This window comes from Dasypus novemcinctus, chromosome 15 (assembly GCF_030445035.2).
Source record: "Dasypus novemcinctus isolate mDasNov1 chromosome 15, mDasNov1.1.hap2, whole genome shotgun sequence".
Classification (NCBI taxonomy): Eukaryota; Metazoa; Chordata; class Mammalia; order Cingulata; family Dasypodidae; genus Dasypus; species Dasypus novemcinctus.
Window position 1 is genome coordinate 97,939,043 of NC_080687.1, and position 7,197 is coordinate 97,946,239.

General features: G+C 42.8%; 1 non-coding gene across 1 annotated transcript; it reads right to left on the minus strand.

The window, feature by feature from the left end:
* Positions 1–4,439: 4,439 nt before the first annotated feature.
* On the minus strand, positions 4,440–4,546 carry LOC111759003 (U6 spliceosomal RNA). Its single transcript, XR_002793105.1, has one exon. It is a non-coding gene; the product is annotated as a U6 spliceosomal RNA (small nuclear RNA).
* Between the last annotated feature and the right edge of the window lie 2,651 nt (positions 4,547–7,197).

Below are 7,197 nucleotides of genomic sequence, written 5' to 3' on the forward strand. Positions count from 1 at the left end.
GCACCCACCGCTGAGGGGGCGGCCTGAGGGGGCGCCACCCACCCCTGCTGAGGAAGGGGGTGCCCGGGGGCTGCTGGACGCTGGAAAAGGCAGGAAACGATGGCTCCTGGAGCCTCCACAGAGGCCTCGCAGCCGCCCACCCTTGAATTTTGGCCAGGTGAGACTCATGTCAGACTTCTGACCTCGGGAACCAAAGATAATAAATTTGTGTTGTTTTGTGCTTCTGGTAACTTGCTGCAGCGCCAATAGGAGATGAATACAGCACCCATCCCCAAGGTCTTAAACCATTTTTTTTTTCCCCTTTAGAATGTGAGCAAAGGGAACTAAAAGTTAAAAAGTCTGGCAGTCTGTTCAAGCAGCCTTTTCTTTCCCAACCAGAGCATTGCGATGTTTTTGGTTGTTGTTGCTTCCCTTTCTTGGTGGTGGTTTGTTTTTTCAAATTCTTATGTTATTTGCTTCCTTCCTTCTAGAAATGAGTCATTCACGTGGAAAAAAAAATTTTTAATAAAATAAAAATGTTTTTAAAAGTCTGGCAGCCTTTACTTTTCCTTTTAATTCTACGATATATGATTAAATCTCCAATATTTTACGTTTGTTCTCTTTGAGGAGACAAAGAATTTTCTGTATGTGAAGTGACCAGCCCTGTGTGGTAACACCCAGGACCCACACTTTTTTAACCTCCCCAGGTGTCTTTAGTATGCTGCCAGATTCGAGAACCATTGACCGGAAATTTAAATTCTGAGCCACATAATAAGGTGGTGGCCGCATAGCTAGAGAATGAGGAGCAGTGGGTTATGATTGACCTGGCAAGACATAACAACTGCTGTGCAGCTCGGGCCGGTGATGTAACGTTTCATCAGCGAAATGGCACGGCGTGCATGCTCCTTAAACGTGCACGTGGGACCAAAATGGGAACCAGCGGGGGAGGGCGTCGTAGTTAATGAGGGTCGTTAGGAGAGTGTATCAATTCAAAGACAGGCAACGGGGGCGAGGACCTGCTGGAGGCATTGCTGGGACCTGAATGAAGTCCAGTGATGGCAAATGCAGAATAATACCCCTTCTGTGAAGAAGTGGTGCGATAACGGGCAGGGCCCGCGAAGGGTGTCAAATCAGAAAAGGATCCGGAGGCAAGGCTGACCGAAGATTAGGGGGGGTGCCAGGGTGGGAGTGGGAGGGTCACTCAGTGTGGTCCTTGCATTCACAGACCCTGAAATGCTCACTTCTGACATCATTCCATCAACATGGAAAGTACGAGGGCAACTTTAAAATCGCAGGCTTCCAACTTTTCCTTTGTCATACATTGGGAGCCTCAGAAAACAAAAGTGGCCTGAATGTTTCTTAATTCCAGGAGTTCTGAACCAGGTGAACTTGAGTCAGTACTGAAGTTGAGGAAGCAGTGCCCAGCCACAGGATATTTTGGAAAGATACATGAGGAACAGGGAGGGTCTCTGGCAAAAAGGTCTGGGAGAGGTGGAGTCCAGGGAGGAAAGATTGCCTTTTCATCCCCTGAATAAAGTATTAATCAGCTCTTTTTTTGTTTTCGTTTTTGTTCTTCTTTTCTTCACATACATTTAGAAGGTCAGGTGATTCTGCAAGGCTTGTTAGGAAAACAGCGTTTCCCTGCCTCTCCTATTTCCCCCATTTTGACCTCTTTTGGTATTTACCTCCACTAACACGCTTGAAAGCTATTTCTTGATTTTTCTATTTTAGCCCTTATCGGATTTCTTAAAGGAAAGAAGATGAGATTTGGTACCTTTCTCCCATCATGTCCATGTTACAACTCCTCCTGTCCACCCCGCATTCCTCCAAGACACTTAAGTTGTAATCTCTGTGAGGTGAATATTCAGTATCGTTTACAGCATCGTGATGATACAACACTATTCACCGCTAAGCCATGTGGTAAATGACGATAAATTTGCCTTTTCTACACATCTCTTTGTTGTCCCTGGAGCTAATAACTGTCTTGTGTTTTGTTTGCTTCCATTTCTATATATTCACCTCGGCCACCTGTCTAGGTCTGCCCTCAAGATGTTCAGAACCATCAGGTATTCAAATAATGTCACCAATCTCCAAAAATCCTCCCAGAACCTTCTGACATGCTCCATCCTGGACCTGAAGTTCTGTTCTCATCTTGGGGTTTGGCCTTTTCACCATCCTCCCAGGAATTCCCTTGCCTCCCTCCTGGGTTGAACTCTGCCTTCCTCTTTCTTGGTTTACTCCATCATTTTGGCTCATGCCCAGGGAATTTCCTGAGGTAGGGATATAGGAAACACATTTTTGAGACTGCATGGCTGGAGAGATCTTTGTTGTGCCCTTGACACTTGATGGGTAGTTTGGGCTGGGTATAAAATTTTAAGTTGGAAACAATTTTCCTTGAGAATTTTGAAAGCCATGGTCATCTACTCTCCAGGGTTGCTGTTGAATCTGAAGCCATCCTATTCATTGTTCTGTGTACATTGTTCCCCCTCTCTAGAAATCTGTAGTATCTTATTCTCACTCGTCTGAGATGTCACACTGGTGTGCCCTGATATGGGTTTATTTTCAATAATTGTGCAGACATTTGATGCCCATTTCATTTGTGGGAAAAGTTTTTGAATTATTTCTTTAACAAGTTCTTCTCAGCTGGTTTCTTTGTTCTTTCATTCTAGAATTTATACATTCATAGAATAGAACTCCTGTCTGGTCCTCTAATTTTTAAAATCTTTTCTTTCATATTTTCCCCACTTCTTTCTCTTTTTGTTCTAATTTCAGGGAGATTTACACTTTTTTTTATTTACCCATCCTTTTATTGAATTTTTCATTTCTATGATTTTATTTCTGATTTCCAGGAGTTCTTATTTGTTCCCCATATGTGCCTTTTTATAACATCATATATTTTTATTTGATGGTTGCATATCTCTAAGGGTATTAATCATAGGAATTTGAAGTTTCCCACAACCTGCACAGTCTCTCTCTTCTCCAAGTTGCTTTTATCTATTTTTTAAATTTCCTCCAATATCTAGCGATCCTTGGCCATTTGCTCTTATTTAAGAGTGGGGCTGAAAAGCTGAGTGGAAGCTCTGAACTCGGCCTCACGCTCTTCTGTGCTGTTTAGTTGGGGAATCCCTACAGTTGAACCTTGAAGTTATCCTTTCGGGCAAGTCTCATCCCCCAAGGAAGACTCTCCAGGCTTGGGGCGGAATGATTTAATCCTGGTTGCCAGCACTGTGGGAGCCCGGTGGGAAAGAGCGCTGGGTCTGTCTGCTCGCTTCATTCCTCTGTTCTCAGCGCAGTGCCCAGTCTTCGCCTCTGCCTGGGATCTACAGGTCTATACACCTTCTGCTCTGGTCTCTCTGCAGTACTAGCCTGGCTCTGCAGAGAGAGGCGGGGAGCTGGGAGTCAATTTATTATTATTTTTACATAGATCATGGTGTGCTTTTTTTAAACTTTATTTTGTACATTTAATAATTGAAAATATAAACATTAAAAAAGAAAAAGAAAACACAGTTGAATAAAAACATATATTTCTCAATTAAATGTATTGGATACATATAAAAATTTGAATCATAAAATATATTACACAACCTATTTTGTTCATAGGAATGCAATCATACGGTATTTGTCCTTTTGTGTCTGGCTTGCCTTGCTCAACATAAAGTCCTCCAGGTTCATCCACGTGGTCATACGCTTTACGACTTCGTTTCCTCTTATAGCTGCATAATATTCTATCGTGTGAATACACCAGTTTGTTTATCCATTCATTGGTTGATGGACATCTGGGTTTTTTCCACCTTTTAGCAACTGTGAATAACACTGCTATGAACATTGGTGTGCAGACGTCTGTTTGTGTCACTGCTCTCAGTTCTTCTGGGTAGATACCCAGTAGTGATATTGCAGGGTCACATGGCAAGTCTATATTCAACTTCTTTAGGAACTGCCAAACAGTCCTCCACAGTGGCTGGACCATTCTCAATTCCCACCAACAGTGAATAAGCATTACTGTCTCTCTGGGGGTCTAATTTCTTCTTCAACAGACCTTTTTTTTTTTTTGAGAAGTTGTGGGTTTACAAAAAAAATTGCATAACAGAGTTCCACATACCACCTTATTTTTAAAACCTTACATTAGTGTGGTACATCTGTTATATGAAAGAACATTTTTATAATTGTACTATTAACTATAGTCCATCATTTGCAATAGGGTTCACTGTGTTCTACAGTCCTGGTTTTTTTTCTAAAACTGAAATGTCTCCCCTTTAACCACTGTCAAGTATATAATTTAGTGCTGTAAATTAGGTTCACAGTGTTGTGCTACCATCACGACCATCTATTACCAAAACATTTCCACCACTCCATATATAAACTCTGTACAACTTAAGCATTAATTCCCCATTTTCTATCCCTTACCCCAGACCTTGGTAATCTACCTTCTTGTTTCTGACCCTATGAATTTGCTTATTCTAAAAAATAGGGAACACTTCACAAATTTGCATGTCACCCTTGCGCAAGGGCCATGCTAATCTTCTCTCCATTGTTCCAATTTTGGTAAAGGTGCTGCTGAATCAAGCACCCTAAGTGAATGCGAGCCACTTCTCCTGCTTTTAGCACCCTCCCTTTTCCAGAGGCACCTGGTGCTGCGGATTCTGAGCCTTTGGGGGATTTCATGATTTCTCAAATTTTCTCACTGCTGGTTTAGTTTTCCTGGTTCTGCTAAGTCATTGGCCATTTTTCTTATTTCCCAGGTATCAAATTTTGCCACTATTATTTCTTCCCTTAAAAAAAAAACAAACGCATTTACCACCATTATAGTGGGATTCCAGGAAAGAGAAAAAGGGGATGTGTGTGTATTCAATCCTCCATCTTTACCTGGCAATTGGGTGATTTATGTTCTACTGTTTGCTGCCTTCTGTTGCTTTTAACTTTTAAATCAGTATTTATGTAGTGATGAATTATTATTCATTGTTTTACTTTTCAAATTAAGCCAAGCTAACCGAATTTTTAAAAAGCAGCTGCAGGGGAGTGGATGTGATTCAGTGGTTGAGTGCCTGCCTCTTACATATGAGGTCCTGGGTTCAATCTTGGTAGCCCCAAATAAATCGAATGAATGAATGAATAATGAAATAAATCTTTTTAAAAAGCAGCTGCAGCACCATTATGCATAACTAAGAGCACTGTGAGCAGGAACCACGCAGTCATGAGCCTTTCAGTGCTTTGAGCGCTTCCCAAAGGCTGACCTCCCTAGTAAGCACCTGTATGTCCATGTGTGTTTACTGGAGACAGCTGGGCAAGGTGATAAATCCACCAGAATGACACAACACCAGTAAAAGTCAACACCCCTGTAAGCAGAAAACAAAGCAGGTCACAATGCGTCATTCCCCGTGATGTGAGACTTCTTTGGTCATTGTCACCTCAGCTTCCAGAAGCCTCTTCAGTCTGGTTGGAGACTTGACATATCTCACTCATCAGGAAGTCTCTGAAGCGGTCATCTCCACACTTTTTTTTTAAAGGAGGTAATGGGGATTGAACCCAGGACCTCATGCATGGAAGGCAGGCGCTCAACTACTTGAGCTTCATCCCCTCCCATCTCACCTCATTTTTCGATCCCACATCCTGATCAGAGTAACATTTTCTGTGGCCCCTCAAATAGGTAATTGTATGTTGCTGCCTCCCTCCACCCCTTCCCCCAGCCTTTGTTATCTTCTTCTTCTAGCCGTTGCTGTCCTTCCCGCCAGTCCCGCCCACGTTGCCAACATATAATCTGCCTTCTTCCTTAGCCACTGCTTACCTCATAGCCACCTGCCCAGTCCCGCCTATCCATTATCACCCCGTAGCCAGCCCGCCCTAGCTCCAACCCCTCCCTCTACCCAACCCTATATAACTAAGTGTACTTCGTCAATAAATTAGACTTGCGCATAGACCTTGTCTCCGTGGTTTCTTCCATCTGACCGCGCGTCCCCTCCAAGCCTTGAGCCGTCCGTTGCCGCCCCGGTCAGGCCGTGGCGTAGGCCCGACCCCCGTCAGCGATCCGCCGGCTGTACTCCAGGGGCAGAAGAAGCCCCCACAACAATTGTATTTATTGGCAAATTACACTTGTCTTACTATATGGATATTACGGACAGTATTAAATTCACACACAAGTAGAAGGTTTGAAAGGATGAGCTAGAAAAGAAAGAGAATGCACAGTTCTAGTATTTTCTTTCGGTGCCTCAGTGGATCATCTTGCACACTAGGAAGCTCTCGCTAGGTGGATCAGAACACTTGGGAAGGGTTCTCAAGACTCCTGGGGCGCTTCTTCTGAATCAGAACCGCGGGGCAGGGCCCTAACGAGGATATTTGAAAAGGTTTCCCTGCTGAACCCCAGGTATGCCTCTAGTTAAAAAACACAGCTGTGAAGCTTTAAGAATGAGCGCCCTTAGAACTGTAAATAGTGGCCAAACCGCCACCCTGAGTGCAAAGAACAAGCTCCTAACACTAGGGAAGCTAGAGGCCAGTTAAATATCTGGATCATGACGTAACTTAAGAAACTTTACCTCCTCCCCCCAGCGTCTTAGGTCTTTTCTTCTAAAAATGTCCTCTTCCCTCACTTTTCCTTTTTTTTCTTTAAGACAGTACTAGGGAATGAACCTGAGACCTCGTACATGTGAAGCACCATGTGCTCATCCACTGAGCTCCACCACTACACCCACTCCATTAAATATATATATACACATATATATTTTAATTTTTTGTTTGTTTTAGGAGGTGCTGGGGATTGAACCTGGGGTCTCATACATGTGAAGTACGTGTTTACCCTCTGAGCTATACCTGCTCCACCTCACTTTTCAATAGATCTTTAATTTTTAAATTAAAGGCTGTAGGCATTCATTTTAGACTGTATAGACAAGTAAAGAGAAGAAAATAAAAAACATCTCTAGGGAAGTAGATGGTGGCTCAAGCAGTCGGGTGCCTCCCTCCCACATGGGAGGTCCCACATGGGAGGTTCAATTCACGGTGCCTCCAAAAAAGAAGCGAGCATGTAACACACAGACACAGAGCAAACAATGGGCTCAAAACAATGGGGGGGGGGGGAGAAAGAGAAATAAAAATAAACCTTTATATAAATAAAGACTTGACTGTTATTTTTTAATCTCTAATTTCACCAAGTAGAGATAGCAATTAAAATTTTTATTTATAGCCTTATAGATCTCTATGCATCATACATATATTTAAAAGACATCATAC